Raw genomic sequence first — 16324 nt, 5'->3', positions numbered from 1 at the left:
AAGCCTGTGTGTGTGTGTGTGTGTGTGTGTAAAACAATATAACACACTTAACACAAAAAATAAACAAATTAATAAATGGAATAAATTTAATATTTATGTGAATCGGATTGATCATATCAATGCATAACATTTTATTATGTGTCAGCCACCAAGGGTTGGTCATAAGTTTTACACTGGCATTCGGTGTGTTGATATTGTATACACAGAAAATAGAGCACAGTGTGACAAGCATGCGATAATATTAATGCCCTGCTGGAGCACGTACAAATGATAAGTCTCTTTGATGCATACTTCTTTTAAATATTCATAAAATAAGTTATTGCGACATGCCTGTTTTAAATAATGCGAATTTATAGACGAGCATAAAAAAGAAAACTGGGAATAATAATAATAAAATATACAAATAGCATGCAACACATTTTTATCACGCATTAGCAATGAATGGTCATACATTTTACCGTAGCAGGTTTGCTGATTTAAGATTTCAGTTGCTTATACGTGAATCTATTTTTCGGGATGTCGGCGCAGGAATCTGTGTGATTTTAGGAGCTGATTCAACAGTTTACTAAAAATGAGCAACATCTGGGTGGGTCACAGTGTGCATCCCTTTATCTGCTCAAATCACTGGTGTTTCTACACCTGTTATGGCTGAAACTTCTCAATCTGAGAGGCGTCCTGGCCAGTGTAATGTGTTCTTATGTTAATTTACTGCTTATGTACATCATAAGTAGTGGTGAAGTGGGTATACTGTTAATTTATACCCCGATTTTTAAAGCGGCCCAGCAAAGGATGATGGTGTTATAATGTAGCCAGGTTTCCACACTGGTTTTATGCACATTTTGAAGTTTCGTATCCGAAATGAGTGATGGCCACAGAAGAAGTGCAGATTCTGCAATCAATCCTGGCCTACAGGCTATATGAAGACACAACCAGGGCAGTACGCAGGATTTTAGAAATATCCAAAAATCCCAAAAAATATGACTTTCTTGATCTATATATGTGCATTTTCAGACTTTAAGAGTGCAAATTAGACAACAATAGTTTACAACCTCGTCTGTCTATTCATGATTATCAGCATCAGTTAAAAAGTAAACTCATGGTCAATATTTTTATACAAATATTATATAATATAAGTTTCATGAAAGAGCATTTGGGTTTGAAATGACATAAAGGTAAACGAGTGATGACCAGTTTTGAGTGAACTATCCCTTTAACTTTTTGATTTATAAATAACATCGTCATCAAATTGCAAAAGTTGCAGATACTTGTTTTTTAATTATTTAAAACAGGTAACAGTTAAAGAATATAGAAACAGAATTAAAGATATCTTGACATTAAAAAGTCTAACAGTGTACGCCGTATTCCCGTGCATACCCTGCACTACACATGGGCATACACAATGCCGACTGATAAAGAAGTGGGTATGCGTATGCGTATACCATCGACTACACCACTGATCATAAGCAAACGAAAGCTTTGTATTGTCACTAGAATCTCTGTTTAGTAAATAATGCATTGCGCAACACGGACAGTTTATGTTGAGCTTAAAATTTACGACCCAACCTGTGCAATTTCTCACCGCACCCTTGTGGACCCGTGCCAGCATTAACCAAATATTCAGTTTGGGAAGATTTGCACATCTTCCCTCTGAAAGATGAACAAACGCCCTGAAACATCTATTTACCTGACCCCACCTTCAGGTGTGACTCAGAATATTGCACTCTCGTGCAACCGTGCGAACGGCGGTTTTGTTTCTTTTGTTTTGTGGTTGGGTATCTCAGAACAATCGAATAAACCATAAACAATGTCCTTAAATTTCCTGGTGATTCTTTGTAAAAGCATTACAACCAAACAAACTCGGAACAATGGTGAGACCTTGTTGGCTCATGATGTTTTCATGAGCGTGCAGGCAGGTGATGAGAGATGAATTGCGATGTGTGCATTCTCAGGTATGGAAATTCATTGTGCCGTTTGATTTTTACATGCATCGGCATGTGACTGTGTTTTTGATGTTGCCTCATAGTTTTTCACCTGTCTGATTATCTAGTGTCTCTCTTTTATGAGGAGGCAGTAGTAAAATATTTGTTTGGGGTGGAGTAGTGCCCAAGGGTGGATTCTGTTTGCAGCTACTGGAGCTTTGTAAGCCATGCAATACTTTTTTTTCTTGTAAAACACACACAGAATTTATAAAATAATGCAAAAATGGGATGTGTCTTATGAGAAGTGCATGGGTCATATTTCAGCCCAAAACAATAGAAATTGAATTTTTATTAATATTGTATATTTTGCATAAAGAAATACGTTTTTCGTAATGTGTCTTCATTACAGTTAAGCACATTTCCAGCTAATTTCTGTATAGCCTGTACTTTAATTGTTGGCTCAAAAAACTTTCTGGTTACAGCAATTACATAAAAAATCAGGGTTGAAAAAACTTTGGTCTGATTCATAACGGTAAGCTTATAATAATGATTTATAAGTTGAGCTGTCAAGTAGGATTTTGCTGGAAATGTCAGGTTGACATTATTTGACTTAACCTGCAATTTTATGTTTTAACAGAGATGGCGACATAGAGACAAAAGTTTTGAATTGCGGCTTAAGGCAAAATGTTAAATGTTGCTTGGTATAAAAGTGTCTGCTAAATGAAAAAATGCAAATGTCATACATTCAGCGTGAAAAACATTCAGTTTAATTACTGACCATTTAATTGCAATTTGTAATTACATTTTAATCACAATAACGTACAGTATATAAAGAGTAATGTGAATTAGATTTCGTACGTTATATTGGGCTACTGAAAAATGGGAGCTGCGGTTGTGCCTAATTGTCATTACAATAATTACAATTTTAATGGTTCTGAAGACTTAATTTTTCAGATGCAAATGAGATATGAATCTTATATTGCTTGACGGTTTTAATGTGAATTAGCCGGTGTTTGAGTTCACATGTGCTGTCATGTAATGATGAATGCTTTTGTGATTGGAAACTTTACCCTGCACTTCTGTTTGTTTTGGTGTATCTACCGCAGGGAGTTGTGCGTCACCATGAAACACAGATGTGTGAGTGTGTGTTTACCATCCATATTGACCCAGGTGACTCATCCTACTATCTTAAACCATAATGGCCTCTTAATACAGTCCTGTGCAACATGTGCGTCTTTGAGCAGGATGAAACGTTTGTTTGTAGCTAAGTGCCCCTCGCAGCTGTTTAACAGTCATTGCTATTTACAAAGTGAGTTAGGGACGTCCCCCCCACACACATACACACGCTTCTGACCATAATAAAGAATAACGAAACAGCAGTCAGTCAGGATGTCACTGTGACACCGTGTTAGATTCCAGCACACTTATCTCATCCTAGAAAGTGAACCACTGCCTTTCATTTGAATGTCTGTGTTGTATTCACTGGAGTCTTGTTTGTTATTGTTTGTCATTTAAAATCAAGGGCGAAAGTTAGCATTGAATGTTGAGAAAAATGCAAACAATGAGAACAGCAAGGTCGCTATGCAAATGCATTTTTCGTGGAAGCCTAGTAGGTTTTGTAGGAATTTCGCTGACGTCACTTCAGGTTTCATCACTGACACTGTGAACGCCGGCATCAGACCATTCACAACAGTATTGCGTCATCTGCGTTATTTTAGATTTTGTTTGTTTGTTTGTTTCATTGTGGTTTTATTGATATATTAAATTCAATATCGATTTCATTTTCATTATTGGAGTTTTAGTTCAGTTTTTGTGCCTCAACTTATTTAAGTTTATTGCTTAAACCACATTTCTAGTTTCGCTTGAATTATTAAAATAACATGTAGGTGTATTTTTTATTTAAAGGGGTCATATGGCGCAAATACGTGTTTTTCTGTGACTTCGGTGTGTTATAAGTTGCCCATGCATGTATTAGACACGTAAAATTGCAAAAATTAAAGTGTCGCAACAAAAGATGCATTCTATCTAAAAGCGAATGCTCACCCAGACCTGCCTGAAACGCCTCGTGTAGCCACACCCCCACAAATCTACATCAGTTTGTGGTATGACTTGACTAAGACCGCCCAAATGTATACGCAAGTAAGGTGGGCGTACCTGTCAGTACAATTGAAGAGGAACCTGATGTTCCAAATATGGTAAGAGGCGTTACATTTCCGTCACACGCTTGCAGTATTCGACCAATCACTACGCACTGGTTAACTGGCCAATCATAGCACACCTCGCTTTTCAGAGCCATGAGCTTTGTAAAAAATCTGCGTGTTTCAGAGAGGCGGAGCAAAGAGGAGATACAAACATGCACGGTATGTGGAAAATACAGCGTTTTTGAACCTTAAATCGTGTATACACATTGCATTACATCTAAAACAAACCATAATATTCGTTTTAGCCGTGTCATAACACCCCTTTAAAGTTTATGTAAGACATGCCTGCCGGTACAGGCTCAGAGAAGGGATAAATACACATTCTTTCAAAGATAAGCACTGGGAGATTTCTCCAGAAATTGGTGGTTTAACTGATTTTCTCATAGTAAGGATAGCATAGCAATGCAAGGTGTCTGTTTACTGGCATCCCTACACATATTACACACACTTTTTTCCCATAATAGTGAGCAAGAGTAAGTGACTAAAGGAGGTTTTCTCTGGACACTGTATCATTAGCAAGCATTCCTCTCAGACGCTATAGGGAGGATGAACGATTAGATAGGGAAATGATTGCTTTGTGAATCAGCTAATGGTTCCTTTCAGAGATATCTTTGTTGTTCTTTTGATGTCAGCTTTAACCAAACTTCCTTCTTTTTAGACATACAGCCCTTTCTTAATGAATCAAAGGCTGATGACCCCAACATTGATAAGTGACCCTAAGAAATAAACAGAAGGACATAATACTGGTTGTGAGGGCTGATATATACTGTATATATATATCATCGCTGTCGGGCGGAATCCTCGTATCTCCAAAACCATTATTTTTCAGGAAGTTAAAAAAATTGTTTTTGAGTTATTAAACATTGTATAGTTAAAGTTGGTATTATACCTTATATTGCTATCATATACTGTTGTGTACCAACATTAACACAACATTTCCCCAAAACCATGTTTAATCGGATATACAAGGTTTATAACTTGGGAGCAGGGATATACGAGATTACTGCTGCCAGCAGTGTTCATCAAAGTCTGCGGTGCGTTGAGCCTTTTGACAAGAGACGAGGCTTTAAGAGCTAATGAAAGCTAATGATTGTGGTTACATACATCTTCCTAAACTCTATTTTAAACGTTAGAGCTATGAGTGTTCAATACCAAAATAAAATGTTAAACAGGCTGTCTAATATAGGCGGAAATTAATCTGCACGCAAATAAAGTCGGCGGTCACGTTGAGCCTCTTGACAAGAGAAAAGGCTTCAATTGTTAACCAAAGCTAACGACTGTGGTTACATACATCTTCCTAAACTCTATTTTAAAGGTTTAAGAACTATAAGTGATGTAATACAAAAAACGATGAGCTGACTAGGCTGTCTAATAGGCGGAAATTAGCCGAATCTGCTCGCAAACTTACCTTCGTGGCTCACGGGCTTCCTTCTGCACCGAAGCATTACAGCTATCGATTTTTAACAAAACAGGCCTACTCAAATGTATCTAACCTAACTATTTTCACTCGTTATTGTCTAAAAAACTTTCAGTCAGGAGACGTAACTATATATATATATCTATATATCTATATATACTGTATATATATGTAACAAAATATTAGGACTTTGAATTGGTACTTCTACACCGGCGATTCTAGGTTTTCAATATTAGAGGGACTCAGCCTCCCTAGGGGGGATATATATACACTCACCTAAAGGATTATTAGGAACACCTGTTCAATTTCTCATTAATGCAATTATCTAATCAACCAATCACATGGCAGTTGCTTCAATGCATTTAGGGGTGTGGTCCTGGTCAAGACAATCTCCTGAACTCCAAACTGAATGTCAGAATGGGAAAGAAAGGTGATTTAAGCAATTTTGAGCGTGGCATGGTTGTTGGTGCCAGACGGGCCGGTCTGAGTATTTCACAATCTGCTCAGTTACTGGGATTTTCACGCACAACCATTTCTAGGGTTTACAAAGAATGGTGTGAAAAGGGAAAAACATCCAGTATGCGGCAGTCCTGTGGGCGAAAATGCCTTGTTGATGCTAGAGGTCAGAGGAGAATGGGCCGACTGATTCAAGCTGATAGAAGAGCAACTTTGACTGAAATAACCACTCGTTACAACCGAGGTATGCAGCAAAGCATTTGTGAAGCCACAACACGCACAACCTTGAGGCAGATGGGCTACAACAGCAGAAGACCCCACCGGGTACCACTCATCTCCACTACAAATAGGAAAAAGAGGCTACAATTTGCACGAGCTCACCAAAATTGGACAGTTGAAGACTGGAAAAATGTTGCCTGGTCTGATGAGTCTCGATTTCTGTTGAGACATTCAAATGGTAGAGTCAGAATTTGGCGTAAACAGAATGAGAACATGGATCCATCATGCCTTGTTACCACTGTGCAGGCTGGTGGTGGTGGTGTAATGGTGTGGGGGATGTTTTCTTGGCACACTTTAGGCCCCTTAGTGCCAATTGGGCATCGTTTAAATGCCACGGCCTACCTGAGCATTGTTTCTGACCATGTCCATCCCTTTATGACCACCATGTACCCATCCTCTAATGGCTACTTCCAGCAGGATAATGCACCATGTCACAAAGCTCGAATCATTTCAAATTGGTTTCTTGAACATGACAATGAGTTCACTGTACTAGAATGGCCCCCACAGTCACCAGATCTCAACCCGATAGAACATCTTTGGGATGTGGTGGAACGGGAGCTTCGTGCCCTGGATGTGCATCCCACAAATCTCCATCAACTGTTTATTATTAGTATGGTGTTCCTAATAATCCTTTAGGTGAGTGTATATACAGTATATATATACTATATATACTTAAAAATAAAGTTGTAATGTCAAAACTATGAAAATTAAAGATAGCGATAAGACATTAAAGTCATAATATTTTGAGAACAAATCGAAATTACAAGAATAAAGTTGTAGCAATACAAAATTAAAATCCTAATATTTTGAGAATATAGTTAAAATAAAATATAAAGTATATAAAGTAAAAATATAAAGTCATAGCATTGTGAAAAAAATTAATGTCAAAACTATGAAAAAAATAGTTAGCAATAAAACATTAAAGTCATAATATTTTGAGAATAGGTAAAAATTAGAAGAATAAAGTTGTAGCAGTACAAAATGAAAGTCCTAATATTTTTTTAAATATAGTTAAAATAAAAAAATAAAATAAAGTCATAGCATTGTAAAATTGTTTTAATGTCAAAACTATGAAAATTAAAGTTAGCAATGAGACATTAAATTCATAATACTTTAAGAATAAAGTCCATGTCCGTGTTATTCTAAAAAAATAATAAAAAAAATTGCATGGCACTATGAAATGCTATCGATTGAAACTGGAATTTGAGTTTTTGCCTTGTGAATTAATTGCAATTTTGCAATGTACAATATGCACTATTCCCTTAGTATAACTAATTCACATTCATTTTTGTTGTGTGCAAATGCACATTTTCCCACTTGCATTTACAGCAATAGCACACTTTCTCTCTCACATACACTCATATCTCAAGCACACACACTTGATATCTCAAAATTTTGTGCAGAACACAGTGGACAATTGATGGCATGCCCCGGCCTTCTATATCGGCTCAGTGGACATGCCGTTCCCTCCATACTTGGACGTCTTCAGTGCACCTTTCAGTTCTCTAATGTAAGACCATATAAGACAGTCAGTGGTACAAACTGACCTCTTATTTTACAGACTCTTTGTAGTGTGTTGAGATCCAGTTTCTTTTCTGGGTCGAGGGGGCGGCATGACACGCGGGTTATGAGACTGAGCAGTTACTCACCTGCTTGTCGGTACACCAAACACTGTACACTTGAATTAGATAACCTTTTAAACATGCCACAATAATAGCATGTTGTAGAGAGATTTGTGTGTCAAAGCATGCAGATGTATGTCCACACACATGTAATGTGTAGGTGTGCGTAATATTGTGCTTTTTTGTCAATGCTTGCACAAGCAATCTATACTTCACATTCAATATATTTATACTTGAATTCAAGATTGTATAGGAGCATGTAAACAGTGTGTTGTTGAATGACCTGCGGATTTCTTTATCAAAAGTTATTTTACATAACATGTTTTATGCTTCCAGTTTCGCAACACTTGACATGAAATGCTGTCAACAGATTTGTTTCACTTTAAGTTCAACACAAGACAAAAGTTTAGGTTAGCCATCGAGATTTTATTGGTTTGTGAAAAGTGGGCGTGACATACCAGAACAGATCCAGGTGTTTAGAGGGGAGTGGTTTCAAAATAAAAAGCATTCGTGACTGCGACCTAAGCCGAAAAGCAATGTCATTTCAGAGGCGGAGCAGGTATTTACATTTTGATAAAGGACTGCAAAGAAAAACTATTTGGTTTTAATTTGGTTTCATGTTGACTTGAGTTGTTATTGACATTTACTATGTTAATCAGACTTGTTTTATATTAGAGTTACATTTTCATTTTTCCATTTCTGACCCTTAGAATCAATCAGAACTCACAGAAGTTTATGGCGACATAACAAAGCCAAACGACTACTTTATTACAAAAGCAATAAAAATCATTTAACCGTTTTATTCATTTAATGTAATGATATGCACCTTCAAAAACCAAAATTATGTCAACCCAGCATTGGGTAAAAAATGTATAAACTCAATGCATTACTGGGTTATGAATTATCCTATGCTGGGTTGCTTGGTTGTTTTAACCCATTGTTGAGTCAAATATAAACATTTTCTGGGTTGATTTAACTCAACTGTTGGGTCTGTCCATTTTTGACCCAACACTGGGTTGAAAATAACCCAACATTTTTTTTAGAGTGTTTAGATGGTGCTAGGTTTTAAGCCACAGACAAACCACAAAAGTTAACCTAACCCTAACTACACGTTACAGAATTGAAATATTTCTGTTAAAGGGGTGTTATGACACGGCTAAAACGAATGTTATGGTTTGTTTTAGATGTAATGCAATGTGTATACATGATTTAAGGTTCAAAAACGCTGTATTTTCCACATACCGTGCATGTTTGTATCTCCTCTTTGCTCCGCCTCTCTGAAACGTGCAGATTTTTTACAAAGCTCATCGCTCTGAAAAGCGAGGTGTGCTATGATTGGCCAGTTAACCAGTGCGTAGTGATTGGTCGAATACTACAAGCGTGTGACGGAAATGTAACGCCTCTTACCATATTCGGAACATCAGGTTCCAAAGCAATTGTACTGACAGGTGATAAAATGTCATCGGTAATTTCCTTATCAATTCGAGCCCGAATCTGATCCGGAAAAAGGAAGATGATCAAGCTGATACATCAACTTTGCCAGCGCGACTTGAGCAGGATGTAAAGGATTGGTAAGGTTTTTAAAAAATATATTAGCTAACTGTTTTACCTTTTATATACGACGTTATAAAGATTTACCGTTAGTGATCAACCAGTGTTGACTGAACAAAGACAATAAACCCCATTATAAACACGACATTTGTTGCCTCTAGTTGGAACATAATTACTGATTATTAGGACTTATGTTGTCTTTTTTCACATTGCGCGCGTGTCTGCATTTGCAGATCACACAAAAAAACAACATGCGCTACAAACACAAACCCTTTTACAATGAAAATATACTTACAGGCTGCGAATCTGAAGCACCAGACTGTCCTTGCGAAGTTGTAATGGTTGGAATTGCCCCACTTTTTAACAAAAGCTTTCGTGCACAGCCGGCCTTGATCTTTCCCAGGTTCATGAAGCAATCATCTGAAAATGCGCTGCACACATCTTGAATATTCGGATTGTACTGTTCTGGAACAGTGTTGTAAATAAAATGTAACCATTCGTTTTTAGTTTTCTCATCTTTTGGAAGGGCAAACAAAAGAGGCTTTCTTTTCGCAACGAAACGCACAGCGTCTCCACGACATGGCTGCGGCCGCGACGATACAATGAGATTTACAAGTACGCCCACCTCACTTGCGTATACATTTGGGCGGTCTTAGTCAAGTCATACTATGAAATGATGTAGATTCGTGGAGGTGTGGCTACACGAGGCGTTTCAGGCAGGTCTGGGTGAGCATTCACTTTTAGATAGAATGCATCTTTTGTTGCAATTTTACGTGTCTAATACATGCATGGGCAACTTATAACACACCAAAGACACAGAAAAACACGTCATCGCGCCATATGACCCCTTTAAAAGTTGAATTGAATTGAGTTATGTACAGTACGTTACATGCAACAGAAGAACATCTCAATGAACCCAAAAACCTTTGGTTGGTTGCATTAAGAGAATGAATTATCAAACTGAGTACTCTTCTGCTCTGTTGGGAAGTGTTGGAATGTGAAATCTGATCAAACTTGCTGTCAGTGTGAAGAAGGAATGTTCACATACAAGAGGAACGTAGCCCAGAGCGAGGGCCACATTACCCTAATTCTCACCTGCATTATGACCAGTGTTGGGTGTAACTAGTTACTAAGTAATTAGTTACTGTAATTTAATTATTTTTCCCATGAAAAAGTAAAGTAAGGGATTACTCTTATTTTTTCTGTAATTGAATTACAGTTACTTCTGATGTAATTCAACTAAATACTTTGTGTAATATATGTGTGTGCAATAGTGGAATTGACATCAAAATTCAAAGTCTAACTTTAAAATCTGTGCTTTAATGTATAATTCTCACATTTGTAATACTTTGGTCAGTTAATAAGAGTACTTTATGTAGTTTTTATTATTTATTTGAATTAATTAAAAGAGCCCTTTCATGTCTATCCTTGAATCACTTAACTCATCAAGGTTGATATAGGATATAGAAAGTAATTAGTAATAAGTAACTAAATACTTTTCGGAGAGAGTAATGTGTACAGTAATCTAATTACACTATTGAATATGTAATTAGTAACTAGTAATTCATTACTTTTTCAGAGTAACTCGCCCAACACTGATTACGAGTAAAAGTAGCATATAACCGTTTCTCTTAGAACCGTCCTGTCCTCTCAGAAAGTGCTTTACAATGTACTCTGCAGGTTCAACAATTAACAATTCAAAAAAGTCACAAAGTGTACCAATCAATTATGGGTGTGAAGGTGGAGTACTGTGGCGAATTGAATATTTTGTTATATGTTATATAAATAGATGGATATTTTATGTGACATTACACAATTAATAATGTTCCTCCAGCTCAAAAGGTACAGCATTGTGTTAGCAGAGAAAAGGTTTCCATTTCCGATTTCCAGAGAACGCACAATATGATGCATACCTTGAATGCTTTGGATAACAGCATCTGTCAAATGCGTAAATGTAAATATAAACATTACACAATATAAAGATTCGTTTAGAGACTTTAAAACAGTAGAAGAACCATGTTACACAGGTACCAGACACTTCCATGTTACATGCGGGTGGTGGGGTTTATGTTCATGACATCACAAAAGAGAAGCCATTTTTAATCACCTGCTGTTTGTTTTGTTTTTGTAACCATGAGGTCAGCAGCAGAACAAAGGTGACTGTGATGTTGCGGGCGGATTTGTTGAGAAGAGACGGAGCCGGCAGTCATCGCCCGTGACGTCTGCTGACAGATCAAGTTTCTCAATCTCCATCCCGGTCAATGCCAAGGTCCCGTCAACAATGTGTTTGTTTCCAGTACAGTTAACCCTCCCTCTAGTTTAATGTGCATCCTCCATGTGGCTAATAAGTAAACAGAACATCTCCTGTGTGCTGATGTGTTCTGCTGGTGACGTCCACAATCATGAATGTAAACACAGACGAGGCTTAATTTCCAGCGCCCCTACATCTTTGTTCCGTTCCGAGCGCATCTGTTATGAAGGAAAACGAGTGGGCGGGAGGAAAGGAGGTTGGCGGATAACAGGAAAAAGGGGAACTTCTAAATCTGTATCAGTGTGTGTGTTTAGACCGGCTATAAATGGACAGGTATTTAGAAACGATGTTGAGACACAGAAACGGGATAAAAGTCTTAAATGCTCTTTCTGGTCAACAATGAGCTTAAGAAATGGAAATTAATGTTTGCATCTCATGATTGTCTGATTTGTCTGCTGAGAGAAAGATCATAACATCACATTTTTTATCAACAAAAAAAAATTCAATCTTATTTTTATTTAGCTGGGTGTAACTACAAATATTCAAGATTTTATAACATCAATCTTTTATAGCTGTATTTTATAACATACATTTCAATGCGTCTCCACTGCAGTTTCAGGAGAGAAACTATGAAACATTAACAAAACCTCCAGTAAATTCAATTCAATACATATTTATTTTTCTTTAGGGCTTTTCAGATTTTTGCATTTGCTTTTCCTGTAGCTCAGTGGTTAGAGCATGGTGCTAGCAACGCCAAGGGCGTGGGTCGATCCCAGGTATTGCAAAAACTCAGATACAACTGTATAGTATAATGCAATGAGTTGCTTTGGATAAAAGCATCTGCCAAAGGCATAAATAAATACAATAGTGCAAAATATCTTTATTGGAAATACATTATAAATACAGTCAAATTCAGGTAAGAAAATAATGAGAAAACATTATAAAATATATAGAAAACATTGCATCACAGCAAAATCGGTTGTGTTAAAAAAGGTCAAATTAACTCTCACAGTGTATGTATAATCCACACTCTCAAAGTTAAGTGTTAATGTTGGATTAATTGGCATGGAATACTTAAATAAGATGTACAATACAACACATCTCATGGGAATAACTATTTTACTTGACTATTTCGGATGAATTTGTACGATCTTATTCATACACTTTAGTACGATTTGCTTTTCTTCGTACGTAAAAGTTACAAATTCCTGTGAGATCAGGTTGACATTAGTGATAATAACCGTTCAAATATTTGTCTGTAGAATTGTAGTCTGTTATTCATATATTCAGCGTTCAGAATGTGCATCTACTAATCTGTTAATGTGCTGAAACTCTCTCATAGGCGAGTTTGGAACAGAGGCACATAGTTAGAAATTCATCTCTCCGGTGTCAAGTCTGCAGCGTGTCGAGCAGACATGTGAGCGCGACGCATGTGGGCCCGTGACTGGGCTCATCTGAATGACCCTGTCATAAACCTCAGCGCGACTGTGAGTATTAGCATCTGTGTCACACCACATCTTACTCTAAATCACCACATGACTAGATCTGAAACGTGCACGCCTGATACTATTAAAGTAATTTGGCAATGGTGACTATTGTTGACTGCTGTTCATCTGCTAGCACTCTTGTCTTAAGGCCTGTTCTCACCAAGAGTAAATATATCAAACAAGACCTTATTCCTTTATAAAAGCAAGTACTTTCTGTCTTGTCGGGCTGATTTAATCTTGGGTTAAAACATGTGGATGAATGTGTGGGGTTTTTTTTTTTGCTCTTGATACGAATAATCCTTTGTCTGCTGTTCATTTAGCTTTTTCGTTTGTTGGTGTCAACAGTCCTGTAGTCTTTTGACCCCTCAGCAGCATTCAAGTTTTTACACTTCATTAACCGCGGTATATCCTTCCTTTCAATTCACTCACATCCAACAGGAAATAGCATCAAGGTCAACACAGCTCCAAGCAAAATGAGATTCCCAAAGGAAAGTAAAACCGAAGCATATGACCCCCCGCCGGTGCAAATCAATACTGCAAACATCTCCAATGCTCCAAACCACCCCACGTCTGTGAAGATGGATCAATCGTCTATCATGAAGGCTCGTAGCTTTGAATAAAAGATTTGTATGGTGTGTCTCTCCAGCACCAAGGGCTGCATCTTCCCTCCTGGATCAATAATGATGCTTTGTAGAGTTTCCTTAAGCCTTAAATACACAGCTCCCACAGTGACGTCTCTTGAGCCGATGTATATTTGACTGGTGGGTGTAACTTCTTTCCCATCAGTGATTTTACTTCAAGGAACTTTAGCCATGTTAGGGAAACGCCTTTTGATGGATGTACACAGTCCCATACGCATTTGACTGTGTACACATTTCACACCCTCCTTATAAGGAACATGCAAGAACTGCAAACGCTCCATCAGGCGTAGAATGTGGGGGACTGTAAGCAGTCATGCAGGAGCTTCCCGTGTGCTAGGAAAATAGTTGTGCAGGCATGATGACGTGCGTGTGTGCAGCAGGCGAAACGTGAACGAAAATAAATTAAATGTATATATTTTTTTAATAGATACATGTCCATTATACCCTGTAAAGCTGCAGTTAGTTGAATGACCTTAATAAACTCTGTAAAGAGTTATAACTGACTAGTGAATAAGTGAGATGATTATCTCATGTTTTTCTTACGTATTTTTGATGTTGTTTTTATGGGTGCACACTAAAAAATGTTAGGTTATTTCAACCCATCATTGGGTCAAAAATGGACAAACCCAAAGTTGGGTTAAATAAACCCAGAGAATGTTTATGTTTGACCCAACATTACCAGCATAAGTGATTTTATAACCCAACGGTTGGGTTTGTCCATTTTTGACCCAACGATGGGTTGAAATAACCCAACATTTTTAAACAGCCTGCACTGTGAAACTCTCTTTTAAGTCTTTAAACAAATCCCTTTTACAGCACCGCAACTACACTCACGTTTAACTTAAATGAACTGAATTTAAACAAATTTAAACAAATGCCTTTGACACAGACATGAGACCCTTGTCGTCTGCGCCGTACCATTGTGCAGCTTTGCAGCTGTTGAATGCAGAAATGTCTCTTCTAAACCACAGGGTTTCCTTAAAGATGCAATCTAACTTTTTTGGTTGGAAATAAACAGGAATCGCTTATTGAGCAAGTACGTAAATAAAGTGTTCTCCCTTTATTTTTACACTCTAAAAAATGTTGGGTTATTTTTACAGTGTTGGGTCTAAAATGGACAAACAGAATTGTTGAGTTAAATTAATCCAGAAAATGTTTATATTTGACCCAACAATGGGTTAAAACAGCCTTTTGGGTAGAAACAACCCAGCATAGGATGATTTATAACCCAACTGTTGGTTCCATTTTTTTGGGTCCGTTTTGGACCCAACGCTGGGTTGAAATAACCCAACTTAGAGTGTATTAAATTGATGTATAACTTGAGCTGTCAAGTACGATTTCAAAGGAAAATTGGTGTAATTTAACTTCAATTCACATAAAGATAGGTATGTAAAGTAACCTGCAATTTTATGATCAGAAAACAGAGATAGTGACATAGAGGCAGAAGGTACAGATTGCAGCTTTAAAAGGTAGCATTGAACATTACAATCTACACTACACAAAAATGCTGTTGTTTCAGCTCACGGTTGTAAAAAAATATGGACAAACCCAGCTGTTGGGTTTAAATGAAGCTATGTTGGTTGTTTCAAACCATGGTTGGGTCAAATATGAAAATTTTCTAGGTTAATTTAAACCAACAGTTGGGTTTGTATATATTTTACCCTTCCATAGATTGACACAACCCAGCATTTTTTAGAGTGAAAGGTCAAAATGTTAAACAATTTAAAAGCTCTTTGTCAAAACAATCAGAAACTCCAAAACACCTCAATTGGAACCATTGAACGAGGGTAAAAGGAAGACAACATGAATGTGGCTCAAACTGTTTTCCATCTGGGAGCAGAAATTGAATGTCAACAGTGATTCTCTACGGTGAGGTCAGAAAGCTTCCTGTTGCCAAACAACGTGATTGGCCGTCGCTTGGCAGGGCAGTCAGACAGTTGGATTCATTCGTGATGCAAATGAGCAGGAAGTGCTCAGAGCTCCCCCGGCCCGTGTGGGGTTTTACCATGAGGTTGAGAAACTATGACGGTCTCTGTTTTTAACTTTTGATCCGGTGGTCCGGCAGTCATCGCGAGGAAATGACTTGGAAAAATCCCCTTGTCTAAAAATGAGACAAACAGAATGAGGTAATGAATCATACTGAAAACAGAGTAGAAAAACACATGTGATGATGATGATACATCAGATGGATACTTTATTTATTTTGTTCAAGGATCATAGGTAGGAATTAGAACACTGTGTTAATGGTGAACAGCTATTAATGTACACAGACAAACACACTTAGACATTTTTCTTCTGTCTGAGAAGACGAATGACACCTGCTTCGGCGAATTCTTGGCCGTTCTGCACTGGCTCGCATTCCAGAGGACAATTTGCTGCTTTGCAACCACTAAAAGCATTACAGTAGTGAATGGATATCAGCAGATCTGCTGTGAAGCGGGAAGGAGGCCAGAAAAGCCAGCCGACCATCGTGTGTGTGTTAATGCTGATAGGAAACCGT

At 37.5% G+C, this 16324-nt stretch overlaps 1 long non-coding RNA gene across 1 annotated transcript; it reads left to right on the top strand.

Moving 5' to 3' along the window:
* The first annotated feature begins 11120 nt into the window (after nt 1–11120).
* Nucleotides 11121–14955, top strand: LOC130568669 (uncharacterized). The gene is made up of 3 exons (XR_008964725.1): nt 11121–11714; nt 13039–13183; nt 13622–14955. It is a non-coding gene; the product is annotated as an uncharacterized LOC130568669 (long non-coding RNA).
* Nucleotides 14956–16324: the final 1369 nt, after the last annotated feature.

Source organism: Triplophysa rosa, linkage group LG17 (genome assembly GCF_024868665.1).
Source record: "Triplophysa rosa linkage group LG17, Trosa_1v2, whole genome shotgun sequence".
In the NCBI taxonomy this organism is placed as follows: domain Eukaryota; kingdom Metazoa; phylum Chordata; class Actinopteri; order Cypriniformes; family Nemacheilidae; genus Triplophysa; species Triplophysa rosa.
This window is presented reverse-complemented; position numbering and strand designations above follow the sequence as displayed.